Here is a 16,160-nt window from a genome sequence, read left to right on the forward strand (position 1 = left end):
TGAAAATTGCTAGGTATATGTCCTTGTGTAATTCTCTAGGTGTATGTTCCTTCACTTGCAAAATGAGGTTAATATAATTTATATGAGAGCTTTGGTGATTATTAAAGTATCTGTCACAGAGCCTAGGATAGGGCAGCTGAGAATACAGATTACCATTCTTGGAGGAAAGAAGAGGCTCATTTCAAAACCATCACATCTTTTCTGGCAAGAAATTTTACAATGTATTACCTATGATAAAGTTACTGTTAGGAAGTACATGTTGGAATCAAGGTGAAATATCATTTAAGAGTGATATACAAAATATTCCAAAGCAGCATTATTATTATAGTGAATAAATGGAAATAGTAAGGAGTAAAAATGCCCCATGTCTACATGTTAGAACCCAACGCAAACGGCAATATGATGAAAGAATATGTTTCAGATACTGCTGAGTGGAAAAAAAAAGACAGAACTCAATATTGTATTCTCTTCATTCTGATTATGTAAATTTATATCCAACAGTATGAAAGAAGAGAAGCCAAAAGGTTTAAAAACTGCTAATCATAGTTTCTGAATTATGTAGTTACGGATAACTATTATTTCCTTCTCTATGTTCTTCTAAATTTTACATATTTTCCAAAATGTAGGCTTATTGTTTTTACAATAAATAGCTTTGTTTTCCATTGCATTGCATGTTCTCTTTTTTAAAAAAATTATTTCTTTAATTTTGCCAATTTCTGTTCCTCGTTCTCATCCTTAACGCAAGTGCTGCCAAAAGTTCTCTTTTTGGTCCTTCTCTCATTTTACTTGGTAATCTCATCCATTTACTAACTTCCCAATTCTCTTCTCAGCTCTGGATCTACATGTTCCAGAAACTGCTAGATCAGTCCACTTGCATATCTAGCCATCATGTCCCAAACCTCTCTCTTCAATTTTTATTTACTTTCTCATTCTTACAACATTTATTGAGGGCCTATTTTGCATTAGGCAGTGGGCTAGAGACTAAAGATCCAATAAAATGAAAGAGGGTCTCTTTTCTTAATTAGCTCCATCTACATTTTTCCCTTACATTTTTCCAGTCATCAGATTCAATCTCAAATTCAAACCTTAAACTCCTTCTTCTGCTTTGCATTCCTCCTATCAGTTAAGCAGTTGCTATACTCTGTATATGAATTTGAGCTCAGAAACATCTTTCATTTTCCTACCTTCTCTTTCATGCCCACAACCAACACTTTCTTTGGGCTGTTATTCTTTCCTGGATTATTTCATGACAGCTTCTAAAGTTATGCTCTCTTCAACATGTTTTTACCCACAACTCTAATTTATCTCACACAATGCTATGAGATAAATCATCTGAACACACAATTTAGGTCGTAGGGATCTTCTGTTCAAAAGACAGTCAATGGCTTTCCACTGCATACTCAATTAAGATTAAAAACTCCTCAAGTTGGCTTTAAGGTGCCTTCCCAAAGTTTTATGTTGAACAGAGTGAAATTCTTATTTCCTAGTTCAAAAATGATCAAATATTTGCCATTTTATTAGTTACAACCTAATATCATTCAGGTAACTTTCCATCCCTTTCTTTTAAAATTCCCCCTTTTCTGCCCTAGAATATAAATGAGATCAGTCTATGCTTTTCAAGCACATTCACTTCCTTTGCTAATATTTGCTCTTCCTTGAGCTCCTCCATTCGAGGTCTCCCCTTTGAATGCTCCTCATCCCTAAGATCCACCTCAAAAAACCCATCCTCCATGAAATATTTTCTGTTGAGTCACCTCACAGTTGCTAGTAATTCTGCCCTACAATGCAGTCCCTAACAAAGTCATTAATATCTCTCTATGGTACCAACAAGCCTTGATGTTACATCCTGTCTTACTCCACTGCTCCCAGCTGAGCTCCACGAGTGTTTCATTGTAAGCTACTTTGCAAGTAGAGAGTCTTAATGCATATTTGTGTAATATTAGTGCTCTCAGGTTTTCTGGGTTTGCTAGCTGTACTAGAGGTTGAATGTGGTATTTTTATACTGTTAATGACACTGTTCCCTACATGCTTATTGGCTTATTTTGTCCATTTTGAACTTTTTAAAGTTATATATATATTCATATATACATATATACACATACATATACATATATATACATATATATAAACAAGAATCTACAAGCATACTACTTTAACCTTATTGTTTGTTATATGCATAAATAAAACATTAAGACAATGACTATGTGCCAAAAATATGTTAGAAAATAATGTCATTGGTAGTGGTTAATCTGAAGGACCTTTGGTCAGACTTGAGTTGATTACCCAATTGGAGTCAAAGTTCATGCATCTGTAAAATGGAGACCATACCTACTTCACAGGATTGTAGGGAGAACTAAATGAGATAAAATATGTTAAAGGCTTAAGATAGCACCTGGAACATAGATAATTACAAAAATATATTTTTATTAATAACCATAAATGACAAAAAGAAAAGCTAGCATTTTCTAAGGTTATTAAGATTACAGAAATTTCTTCATGGATTCCTTGATAATATACAATTCTCTTGCTCTTGCTAAATGCTTTGTTGCTCATTATTAACTGGTGCATATGACATCATTTCTAGTATTACATTTATAGGGATTGGGGGGGGGGGGAACCTCCTCCTTTATGCTGCAGCAAAATCTTGGCTAAAGATAGAAAGAGCAATAAACAATGTCAAGCCTGGGCATAGTATGTAGGAAGCATCCATAAAGCAAAACTCATGCTGCAGTTTGGCATCGTTCCCCCGGCTGATGAAAGTTAAAGGGGATATTTCAAAAATTCTTTCCATCTTACCCTAAAATGAGAAATTCCTTTTCCATGGAACTTGGAGAAATTTCTACACATGGTTCATCTGCTTTACTTCCCAGTATTAGTTATCTAGATTATTTCTATTCAATACATATAACGAATATCTTGGATAACTTTTTAAAGAGTGCCAAAGGTCTGTATCACAGTGTATAATCACACACATACACACAAAGAATAAAAAGGGTGGGGGGGGGAGGTTAGTGAATTCATTTATCCATTAAATAATTAAACGAAATATTTTTTTGAACTCCTACTGTGGTCCAGGCACTATTCTATGTGAGTAAAGAATTCAGTAAAGGAATTAAATCCTGTGAAGATGATACTGTTTAGAAAAACCAAAATAGAGATTCCTGACTTTTTTTTAGGGCTCAATGGGAAAATTCTATTTTGATTTGACTACATATCAGTCTATTTTAATAAACTCTGGTTTATTACACAGAATCTGTCACCATGCCCTTGTATTAATTTTTAAACGGCCCTAGAAAATTTAGGCAAGGCCTACCAAGAGGATCTTGGTGAGGTCATATGCTACTTCTCCAGTCCCCATACCAATTACAACAAATGTTATTAGTTCCTATTGACGATATATTGAATCCAATTTTTAGGAGTTAAATAAAAATTTCATTCTTTTCCAATTCATATAATTACCTCAAAGTTCAAAATTAATATAATGAGTTGCTAAATGAGTCTGAGGATTAGGAAACATAGTCTCACATGAAAGATTTGCTGTACAGATTTAGTCAGATGGGAAAAATCCCCAAAATAACTTTTTTCACCAAACATGAAAAGGTTTCACCTTCTCTGAAGGAACCCTAAAAAGGGAGAATGGTCCCAAGAGTTTTACAAGACCTAGGAGGAACAGTAAACCCTATTTGGGGATTTCATACATAATTCCACTGAGATTGATATCTGAGGAAAGAAGCAATATAATTCAGGTGTTTCTGAGACCAGTTTATTAAATTTTTTCAGTATCTGAAATAATACAAATTTCTTTTGCAGAACATTCTGATTCATTTTGTGGAATTCATTCTTTGGTTCAAATATCTCATGTGATGTTGCTTATATTCTGGAAGGGTAAGGACAGTGTCATCTGGCCTTTGCCTCTCTCACAATAACTGTCCACAGCAGTAAGGCTCTTAATAAGTGCTTGTGGATTGAATACATTAAGGTCTCATAATTACACACTGCAGAGAAAAATAAACAAGGAAAACGCAATAATCTCCTTCAACTGTTACAAATATTCGACTGCTACAAATACATTCACGTACTCCTTGTATTTCAGGGTCAGTATATACTCAGCCATTTTCAAAAAAAAAAAAACAAAACAACTAACCTTACTGCATAGAATATTTTGGACTGATATTCTTGATGGAAAATTCTACACAGATGCTATGGAAAGGTTTAAAATATGTTATTGATCTTCCTCTCAGCAAGTCAGAAAATGTCTTCCATTTTTTGAAAGGCAAATTACAAATATATGTTTTATTAGCATAAGTATATGTTAAAGCTAAAAGATAATCTTAAAGAATTAAGAAAGAGTAACGCCTATGATCAACCCTCCCAAATCAATATGCCTACTGATGATGAATTTGAAAATTAATATTTTTGATGTGAGCAAAAGGCCCAGGATCAATGGATTCAACCACTTCTGTGACAAGATGAAGGATTAATTTCTTATGCTATCAAGGCTGATAAGAGGATATGAAAAATCAGTTCTTTAGTAGCTAGCATCCTCAGCCTTTAAATATATCTGTTTACTAAAAACTAAAGCATCATCAAAGAAGTTTCGGCATTTTATTCGCAGAAACCAACAATACTGAGTCATTCCTGGGTTTTCATCTCTAGCACTCATTCTACCTGGGAAAGGCAAGGTATTGAATTGAACCTTTTTAAAAATCCCTTATTAGCAGAGTTCCTTCAGACATAATCATAACTTAGTATATTTCTTAGTATTTATAGAATGCTTAGCATGATTTGAATTTTTGAATTTTAAATTGGATAGGGAAATATGGACATTTTTTAAAACTATCACAATATAATAATCAATACACCAGACATGGTGTATTTACTACAATAAACCAGACATGATGATATTTGTTAATAACTTGCAACACAGGCAAAAGAATTCTTTAGGCATCTTCTAATCAAAACAGCCTTGGAAAATGGTATTATCTACATAGAAATTATACATGCTCTAGACAATGATCAATGTAGGCTTAAGGATAAAAGAGGATAGAGAGATTAATTTAAACAAAAACATTTCAATTCCTCCCTGATTTTCCCTCATATAAACATTCAAACAAAACGTGTGGTACCTTTTAATTTTCTGAATGAGTAGCTCCCAATCAATATTTCCTCGTTTAGAGACAAGATGAAGAATCTACTGAAACAAAACAAAAGGGAAAAAAATAACATATACAGATTTGTTAACTAAATATTGAAAATTGTAACTCACCAATAAGAAAAATGCATTCTTTATATCCAGATAATAAATCTATGCCTTGAAATCTGTGGCATGGAAAATGCAGTACTTGAATTTTTAGGAAGCGCAATTAGGAATTTTAAAGCATTCTACTCTGAAATCACACAAAGCAGATTCTTTGGGGGACAAAAACGGAGAGAAAAATAAAACTAAACAAAACTAAACAAAAATCCCAAGCCATTACCAGCACATATGCAGGGGTACCACCCAAGCCTAGCGTTTGAGGACTGCTGCAGAATCCTTCTTCCGGAGCAATGTTCTTCACGGGCTGGCTCTGCCTCTCTAGCTCCAGACAGACGCAGTCTGCAAGCCACCAGCTCCTGTCTGTGTGTGCTGTGTGTGTGTGTTGGGGGGCGGGGGGGGGGGGGGGGGGAGGGAGGCCAGGGGGAGGGAAACTGCAAATTAGAAAAAGTCCCCGCAGTGGCGAAAAGGAAAATAAGGCGAGTGGGAGAGGGAGAGAGAGCTCACTAGCCTCAGAATTTTCGAGAAAGATGACAAGCCACCCTGTTCCGCCATCATTCACTGACAATGGGATGCAGCCCTGGCATACGATTTAGCGGTTTGCCATCGTGGCTTCTCATATCAAATGCCTGACAGGCATTTTAATTGCCTCTATCCGAGTGTGTCCCTGGGAGTCTAGTCTATAAGCCTATGAGTGTCATCTGGTCTCCTTTGTGTTAATATCCAGACACCACACACACACTCCATGCTTAAATGGAGAGGCAGTTTTCAGGCATATAGGATAACAAGTTCGGCTCCACAGACTGGACATGACTGATAGTTTATGGGAATTTTTATTATCCGCATAAATGTGAGCAGAGATTCTTTGATGTTTTGTCACTGGCAGATAATTACAATATTTTAAAAACTGGGTATCGGGTATTGCTTCTTCCAAAATAAATAAATGTGCTCATTAGAGGAATGTATATATTTACATATACTTTCTTATGGAAAATTCAATCCCTTTGTAATTGTGATAATTACGCACTTGGCAATGTTTTCCTTACCAGGAAGACCGGCAACAAAAAACAAAGAGGATTAGGAAACCAGGGATGATGTGTGACATTTGTGGGCAATCAATTTTATCCCATGTACATTCAAAAGCAAAAGGAGGTGGCAACCAGCTTGAGTTCTGGTGTTTTACAGTCCCTGAGGGATGAAATAGGGAATTGAATCTCTGACATAATCAGTATCCCCTTCATGTTAGCAACTGAAATTAGCAGTTGAATATCCTTGTTTCACAGCGCCCCTTATGTAAGGAGGTTAAGTAGGAATAATTCCCTGCATTTATTTCTTGCAGAAAAAGGATGGAGAAAAATGTTAACAAATAAAATAATGTTCATAGCATTGTTAGGTCCCTTCATCAATGAATGAAGAAAATCTGATGTGTACCGAAAGGGACAGCGGTGAAGGTTGCTGGGAGGGAGAAAGTAAAGAGAAAAAAACAAGGTGAATGTAGAGAAGAGGCAACCAGACTACAGTGGAGGAAATTTAGAGACAGAAGTATGTTTCATTCTTGTCCTGCTTGAAAGAATTGTCTTGAGCAGTTTGAAACCATATTCTGAATTCATTAAGATGAATTTGCATTCTCCATAAGCTGCCTTTCTGTCCCATTTTTTGATCACTAACTAATTTTGCTTTCATAAATATTCAAATTCTAATTCTTTAGGATGTAATTGATCCTGCTACTCCTTGCCTCTGTCCATATAGCCGGATTCAGGGAAACTACTCATTATAGCTCATACCTTTTGTTTCAAAGGTGTGAAAACTGAGGCCCAGAGAATTTGACCAGGATCACAAAACTCGCTAGAGAACTAGCAGAGTCACCTTTTGGGTTTCCTGGCACAGATCCCCTGATTTTCTTCTCCAGCCAAGTGGCTTTCTTTATCTGCACTCTCTCATTCTGATTTAAGCAAGCCAAATTCGAAAAATATCCTTGTCTTTGATTTTGTACACCTTGCTTTATTTGCTAAGACAGTGACCTTCCTCTTTAAACTGCACTGCACTCATTTTGAGGACTAGCTTTGCTTAATATCTGTAGTTGCTTAATATCAACTGTAGTTGAGGACTGTAGAATCCGGGGTAATTATGTCACTGCTTTTCTCTTTTCCAGTCTGGCAATGAGATGAATCAAGCATGATTGCCCTTTTGTGAACCTATCTTGTCAAGCCTGAACTTAATCATCATATACTAAGGACTCCTATCATTCCTGGCATCATTCTTTCTGCAAGCAGGAACTTGGACAATCAAAGTGAGTTGGCCTCCCAAGGTTCCGCCTATGTGTACACAATGTGTGAGCCTTTCTCAGGTTACCCAAACCAACAAAGCTAGAAAAGTGGGAGCCCATGTAAAGGAAAAAAAATTGATAATTCATTAAAAAACAAACCTCTGGAGGGAAAAATATTTGTTAATATCTTTCTGAATGGGAAGCAGACTTGGCCCAGTGGTTAGGGCGTCCGCCTACCACATGGGAGGTCCGCGGTTCAAACCCTGGGCCTCCTTGACCCGTGTGGAGCTGGCCCATGTGGAGCTGGCCCATGCGCAGTGCTGATGTGCGCAAGGAGTGCCCTGCCACACAGGGGTGTCTCCCATGTAGGGGAGCCCCACGCACAAGGAGTGCGCCCCGTTAGGAGAGCCGCCCAGCACGAAAGGAAGTGCAGCCTGCCCAAGAATGGCGCCACACACTGGGAGAGCTGACACGACAAGATGACGCAACAAAAAGAAACACAGATTCCCATGCTGCTGACGACAACAGAAGTGGACAAATAAGATCATGCAGCAAATGGACACAGAGAACAGACAACTGAGGGTGGGGGGAGAGAGGAGAGAAATAAACAAAAATCTTCAAAAAAAACTCATCGATAATGTGTATTCTGATTATGTATTGAAATGATAACATTTTAAAAAATATATATTTCTGAATTACTTAGTAAAAAATCTGGCTAGGATCTTGACCTTGATGTTTCATTGTTTTATTTTTTATTTTTTCAAAGGTGTTCTTTCAAAATTTGGTTCTTGTAATTCAATTATTTTAGATTCAAGATTCTATATAGGGCATATAACTGTTTTCGATATCTAAAATACAGCTGTCACTACCACCACTCCCTGCCTCAGCTATAAGATGAATAATAAAATTACTTTAAAATTATGATTGCCATAGCTAACAATTACAAGAGATTTCAGATCTCGGTGAATCCTAAATATTGTCCCCCAAAATATCCCTTTAAATAACGGTCTCTTTCTTAAACATCTCTATTTTTCTTCAGTGATTCAGGTCAGGAAGATGGTTTTTCAAAGTAAAAGTTTTATCTTAATATATTTTATTATGGTAGTTACATTGTAGTATTTTGTAGAGTATATAGTAATACCTTGTTCACCTCTGAGCACAAAAAATGATGCAAGAAACTCATTTCTTGAAACACGGATCATATTCTGTCAAGATCTCATAAACAGTACATAATGGTCCTGGCCTACCTAAAAAAAAATAGCATAGCTTCCAAAAACATTTAACACTCTCTGGAAATCATTTAGTATTTGGGAACATCTGGTTCAACAAATGAAAATGAATAGGTATATTCAGTTTCTTTCTTTTCTTTTTTCCCTGATTTCTTCCCCATCTTTTAGAGGAAGGAATTATTACTTTAACATGTCCATTGTGGAATAAACATTAGACATAAGATATAAGGCCTGCCCTAAGTACGTTATTTTCTTTGAATACAAAATATAACAGATAATTGAATCTCACACAGACTTTTCATGATTTTTTGGATTTTTAAAAATTTATGCTTGTAAGCCTAAACTTTCCCTATCCTTCTTGACTTTGCCAATGTTTTATATCTTGAAATTCTGAAATTCTATTACTTTTTCCCTACAAAATGGCAATAGCATATGATTCAAACTAATACCTAGGTAAGCCGTAAGGGTGTGCACCTCCATCAGCTCCTTTATCCCACCCATGTTAGCACATACACATGTATTTCAGACGTGATAGGGTCTAGAATAAGGAAAAAAGAGCAATGGTTCCTCTTCAATCAGGAATAGTGGAGGGAACATAGAAGTAAACAGAAATCTAACTTCACATTTCTTTTTCTCTCTCTGATAAGAAACCTGATTCTTTGTCAGAGATGTCTCTGCCCCTCTGCTTTAGCTGCTCAATTTCAGGCCCTGATCTAAAACTCTAATTTAATTCTATTCCCAAATTCAGTTAGCTCACCACGGTGGCTCTTCTGGAAGATCCTTATTTCATTCCTGTTGGGGATTGAATCATGCCCCTCATAAAAGGCATGTTCGAGTCCGAACCCAGAGTCCTGTGCATGTGAATTAATTTGTACACAGAATCTCTGAAGATGGTGAGGCCAAACTGAATCAGGCTGGGCTTTATATGGCTTATAATGGAGGCAGAGCTGCATTTAGAATCCAAGAAGCTTCAAGCATTGCCAGCAAACCAGCTGCATAACACTACATAATCCAGGAGAAAGCATGGCCTGGTGATATCTGTGAGGCAATAAATTCCTGTAGTTTAAGCCAGGCCATTGTGTGGCATTTGTCCTAGCAGCCCACATACACTAAGACAGCTCCCTATATATACTGTTCTGTATATCACTCTTTAAGCTCTTTGAGGAACGAGTAATGGAGGGAGAAATGTCTCTCTGTCCCTGAAGTCTTAACTCATCGTCTTCCTAAACAGGGATTTCCTGACTACTATAATGGAAATTGGAACCACACTTCCTCCCCATGGCTCTCCCTCCCCTCCCCCTGCTCCACTTCTCCTTTCACAAGACTTAGCAATTTCTATCGAGATATAAAGTTTTTTTATTTATTATATTTACTGTTTATTACCTGCCTCATCCTGCTACAAATGAAGTTCCATGAGGGGAGTCATCTTTACCTGTTTGGGGCATTGGGGTATTCAAAGCACTTAAAACAGTGCCTAATGCATATTGGCACTCAAAACAATTTTAAAAAGTAAGAGAATAACTGAAAAACACAACTTTAGGGGATGAACTGGAGTATTTTAATGTGCAAAAAGTCTTTATTCCATATTGATATTCCCCAGTATATACGGTCAGCCTACCTTATGAATATTGTCTTTAATTTGCCCTATAAACTACCCTTTTCCATGCAATCATTTTTTTTGTAAATTCCATTATATTATATAATCCTTCCTATAATGGTTATAAAGGATAGTTATATATCCTCTCTCTATATATATATATATTTTTTCTCTTTGAATTCTTTAAATTATCAAGCATGGATCTATCAGCTCATAAATTCTCAGAAAGATCTTTTTTGATAAATCATACCTTCTATTGGTACTACAGCATGTTAAATTTTAATTTTTAGATTATTTAAATAAAATTAGAACAAATCATTAATACTATCTTGGTAAAATGCTTTGAAATGTTTTTTAGTTGACTAATTGCTAATAATTTGCATTTTAAAAATTAGTAGTAGTAATTTGAGTTATTCTAAATATAATAGCAGATGTGTATTTTGCAAATTATTGTGAATAATTCAATGAAAACCACCTTGCCTTATTTACCATAGATGACATCTTTCTTCCATTAAATCTGTTCCACAAAACATAAACTATGGTCAAGCAAATAAAAAAAAGGGGGGTGGGTAAGTGTCATAATTAACACATTAGTCTGAACTTTATGAAATTCAGAAATTCGATTACTTTTAACTGACAATATGGTTATTTAATATGATTCACCTTAATAGAGGAGCTATTAAGGATGCAGAATTGAGTAGAGCAAAAGGCATAAAACAACCTTCTCTCTAGGCAAGGTAAATCTGAAAATTCCATGGCTTTAATTAAAATATGACCCTTAAAATTCAATTTGTAGCAACTTTCAGAACATTAGAAATTATTAGAAGCACAGCTCCAATACCAGTTGATTATTTTTAAGGCCATGAGGGTCTATGATTCATTTGAGGATCTAAAAATTCTTCTGGAAATGTTTCTTGAATCCCTTAAGAGGTAAGGGGATGTGGCTCAACGGATAGAGTGTGCACCTACCATATCGAGGGTCCAGGGTTCGATCCCCAGGGCCTCCTGACCCGTGGGGTAAGCTGGCCCATGTGCAATGCTGCCACGTGCAAGGAGTGCTGTGCCCCCATGTAGAGGTGACCCACACGCAAGGAGTGTGCACCGCAAGGAAAGCCACCCTGTGTGAAAAAACTGCAGCCCACCCAGGAGTGGTGCCATGCACACGGAGAGCTGATGCAGCAAGATGACGCAACAAAAAGAGATGCAGTTTCCTGGTGCCGCCTGATAATGCAAGCAGACGCAGAAGAACACACAGTGAATGGACACAGAGCAGACACCTTGGGGGGCAGGGGAGAGGGGAAGGGGAGAGAAATAAATCTTTAAAAAAAAAGAATTCCTTAAGAAACTCAACATGAAGTCTCTAGATCTCAATTTTAAAATAAATCTACATGGGAAATAAATCCAACATGATATCAGTAAAAGGCATATGTCCTAGAGGGTTCCTGATTTATGGGTGAGTAACAAGTGGTCAGAAGTTAAAAGATAATCACTAAGTACCAAAAGAATAAATATATGTAAAACACTCATGTGGTCTTCTTTTGTTTTTCCTACAAACTACAGAAATTATTAACTATATACCATCAGCAAAGCTTAGTTACCATTATAAAAATAATTAATATGTTGAAACATTTATATGAAGGATTTTGAAAGCAGATGAGGGAGAAAAAAAATTGTCTCCAAAAGTGGAATCCTTGAATCACTTGTCTCCTGCCCCAAATTCATCCTCTTAAAATTTAAGAGAATAGACCATAATCTTTAGTCTGTTGAATATTTGTTATTCAGTCTTACTAGATATTCTATGCCACTCAGATGGACTTTCACTCATTTAAAGTTTAAAAACAGATTAATATTGTGCATGTCCTGAGTCCTGTATTTACATTCCTCATTTGTATTTAACTATCTCTTACACATATAACCCAGTAGGAAATATTTCAAAACAAAATATGTAGTATCTCCAGTGAACTTAGAGGAAGAATGAATCAGAAATAAATTGTGTTGAAAAGAAGAAAATAGTATACTGACATATATGTTACCTGTGGTCATCCTTGACATTCTTCATTGTGATTTTGTTTAGATTTGGCCAGCAGTGGAAATGATTAATTTATTCTAAGCAAGTGTGTTTTCTGAGTTGTCATGATCAGAATTTGGCTGCAGAATTTTACTTTAAATTTATGGTAGAATTTCTCTAAACATTAGTTACATTCTTATCCAAGAACAAAATACAATTCAAATTATTTTTGGATTATATACCACTCTAAGCAGGAATGATTCATATTTTGTGTAAATTTTTCAGTTTTAAAAATGATACATTCTTTCCTTATTCCATCAGTGTTTTTATTTCACTCATCTAGGTAAAGCCAACAGGATAATGTAAATGTAGATGAGAAAGAAAGAGAAAGAGATGATTTTCTTATGGTCAGCAATTAAAGGTTGACTGCAATATAATGATACAGCTAGCTTAAAAGCCTAATTTAGATTTTGTATGCTATTGTCATCTAGCCTTATAAAATAACTGCACCTAAAGTTCTATTCTGTTCATATACTTTCATAAACATCAATTTAACCAAGGTTTTTAAAAAATTTCCTTTTAAAAACAGTGTCATGTGAATTGCAATATGAAAATAATTGCAATTTCAAGTCAGCAAATCACAATCTCATTACATTTTAAGAACTGTATTTAAAAGAAAACAATAAAGGCTATGAACACATTGCTCTTGGGAGTGTAAATTAGTACAACCACTTTGAAAAATTGTTTGGCAATATCCAGTAAAGTTAAATGTATGCCCAACCTATGACTCAGCAATTCCACTCCTAGGCATATACCCAAGAGAAATGAATGCATATGTCCACCCAAACAAATGTACAAAAATGTTCTTAGCAACTTTATTCATAATAGCAAAAAAATTGGAAACCACCAAAATAATCAACAGTAGATTGTGGTATAGTCATACAATGGATTACTACACAGCAATAAAAAGGAAAAAAGTTACACACAATTACACAGATAAAACTCAAGAACATAATCATAAGTGAAAGAAGTCAGGCACAGAAGAATACATATTATATTATTCCATTTATATACTATCCAAGAACAGACAAAACTAATTCACAGAGATAAAAGTCAAAATAGTGTTAAAGTCTACAGGGAGAGGGAAGTAGGATGTGGGGATGGCATTGACTAGGAAGAAGTAGGAGAATGTCTTCTTGATCTGGGTGGCAGTGACATAAACTGGAGTACAATAAAGACGTGTGTACTTTACTCCATGTATGGTACACATTAATAATAATAAAAGATTAAGGTACCATTGGTTTAGAAACTCTTTGTTCATAACAAATTTTAGGTCTGCAGTAAATTTTATGAAAAGGGGTTCTGGTATGAGACTGTTTACAAAAGTAAACATACCATATAACTATGGTTATATAAGTAAATGACATGATGATTATATGTATGTTAATAAACAAGTGGTAAGGTGACATTTTCCCTAGTAGGTATAGGACATTTTATGTGGACTTTTAACAAATAATAGGCAACTGTGAAGTAAAATGTGTATATTGGAAATATATCAACAAGCAGAGTAATTTGTCTACAGTGCCCTTAAGGAACAACACTACTATGACAAAAGAATGGAGAGTTAAGATACTTTAAGTACTGTTTCTTTCACACAAAACCCTTGTACATTGACACCCACCATAATCACTAGTCATTTCAGGAATTTTCTATTGCTACTCTGCCAACCCAAATCTTGTACTTCCTTTTTGATCCATTTGAAGTTCTGCCTATTGCATAATGGCTTCCAAGACTCTCAACACAACAGTGCCATAAAGCTCTTTCTTTTCTTAGACACATCATGATACAGAGTCTATAATGTCTGATATTATATATGGCCTTGGGCAATCTTCCACAGAAGAATATAAATAACTTTATATTCAGTTATTTATTTTAATATTGACCAAAAAAGCATAAGACATGATTCTGACCTAAGGGATTGGGTACCTAAATTGTGCCAAGTCATTCACCTCTGAGAGTTACATACCTCCATTTTACAGTTGAGGAAAATGGCCCTATTAGGTTTAGGTATGTGCCCAAGGACAAACAGCTGGCAAGAGGTAGAGCAGAAATTCAATTCCCGGACTTCTGAGTTCACTAGTTTGTAATTCAACCTAATACTTATAAGGTAGCAGAACAGGAAGAGATAAATTAAACATAGAATTTTCCATTTTTCTAGAACAGACACTTTAAAATAGGTTACATACTACTCTAAGCATACATGAAACAGGATTCAAAACAAGGATTTTACTCAGAATTATTTCAGATTCCATCAGTTCATATTTAAGTCATGTGTATGTGTGAATAAAAGCATTACTAAAGTTGGGGAAAACATTGCAGTTTTATTTTCTATCTATTTGGTTTATTCTTGGCAGAGAATATAGAGTCACATGAGTGAGAAAGATGCTAATGTGTTTTTAAAAAACTTCCTTGTTTGTCCAATTTGGGTTTAGTGTGTTTAACTTTAAGCTTCTTCTTGAAATTAACCTATGTCTTAGAACTATGATGATAGTGGTAAAGTACATGTCTTACGTAGTCAATCATTACCCAATTTTTGTTATATCAAGTTAGAAATCATCAAATACCAGGGTGAACCTTAAATGTTTTATCAGAAAACATATCTGTATCATATTACATAATCCATATCTTGTATATGTTTATAAATTTAGTTATAGCTAAATTTGGAATGTGAAACATTCCTCTTCAAATAACTATTACCTCCTTCAAATCTTTCCTCACATATTACCTTCTCAATAAGGCTTAACCTGACCATTTATTTAGTATTGTAATCTGCAATTCCTGCTGCCTTTATCCTTTCCCATAATACCTTTCGCTTTCAAAAATATGTCACATAATTTGCTTCTTTATTATGTTTATTCTTTATTGTCTGTCTCTCCCCATTAACCTGTAAGGTCCATAAGGAAAGAACTCTTGGCCTGTTTTGTGCCTAGAACTTGGCCTGGTACATAACTGATGCACAGTAAATATTCATTGAGTATAGGCATGCACAAATAAATGAATGGATTTAAAACATTAAAACTCACATGAAAAAACATGAGTTTCTTCTCTGAATTCTGAGCTCAAACAGTTGAGGACTTTCAGTTCAGAAACCACAAAACAAAATATGGGATATACATATTTCATTTAGTTTGGGTCTTGGTTAACTATTTAAGTATACAAGTTTTATACTTTTCAGCTTTGGTATATCTAGAGTCATTTTGAGCACATTTCTCTCCCATTATCAGTTTTTAAAATTTATTTATTTTTCACAAAAATTATTCTAGTAATTTTTCTATTCTTCTTGTGGATCTTTAGTTACAAATTACGTGTTTAATTTTTTCAGTCACCTAAAAGGTGATGGAAAATGCTTTCTTTCACTACTGCAGATACAACCAGACTATAGGCAAGCCATATATATATGCAAGAGGAATGGGTAAGCCATAAAATACAATTATGAGAATTTCTCACTCAAGAAAACTTTCATATAACAGTCAAGCAGAACCATCTTTCAGAACCATGAATTTCTTGGCTGATCTTCCTTGAAGTGGGAGACAAACCTTTATTTTACAAAATGTCTTCACTAGTGGGGCCAACAAAATTTAATGGAAGACTGAAAATGGTATATAAGCAAATGTTACAGTGCTTGATGTTAAGATTTAAATTCCTGGTGTACTTATTAAAACTGTTAAAAAGGATTTAGTTTGTTTACTGCTTTCCAAGCTTTGAAAATTAAGTGATCTCAATATTTTAAGGCTTTGCCATTTCTC

General features: G+C 35.1%; 1 protein-coding gene across 49 annotated transcripts in view; it reads right to left on the reverse strand.

Moving 5' to 3' along the window:
* The window catches only part of MAP2 (microtubule associated protein 2), a 308,607-nt gene that overhangs the window by 163,536 nt on the left and 128,911 nt on the right, over positions 1–16,160 (reverse strand). For 11 of the 49 annotated variants that reach the window (XM_058300230.2, XM_058300255.1, XM_058300244.1 and 8 more), the window contains exon 3: positions 5,127–5,191. The gene's annotated coding sequence lies outside the window, so the exon portion shown is untranslated. Of the gene's footprint in view, positions 1–5,126; positions 5,195–5,477; positions 6,010–16,160 lie in introns of those variants that run through there. The other 38 variants (XM_058300254.2, XM_058300248.2, XM_058300224.2 and 35 more) reach the window with 15 other exon arrangements.

This window comes from Dasypus novemcinctus, chromosome 7 (genome assembly GCF_030445035.2).
Source record: "Dasypus novemcinctus isolate mDasNov1 chromosome 7, mDasNov1.1.hap2, whole genome shotgun sequence".
Taxonomy (NCBI): domain Eukaryota; kingdom Metazoa; phylum Chordata; class Mammalia; order Cingulata; family Dasypodidae; genus Dasypus; species Dasypus novemcinctus.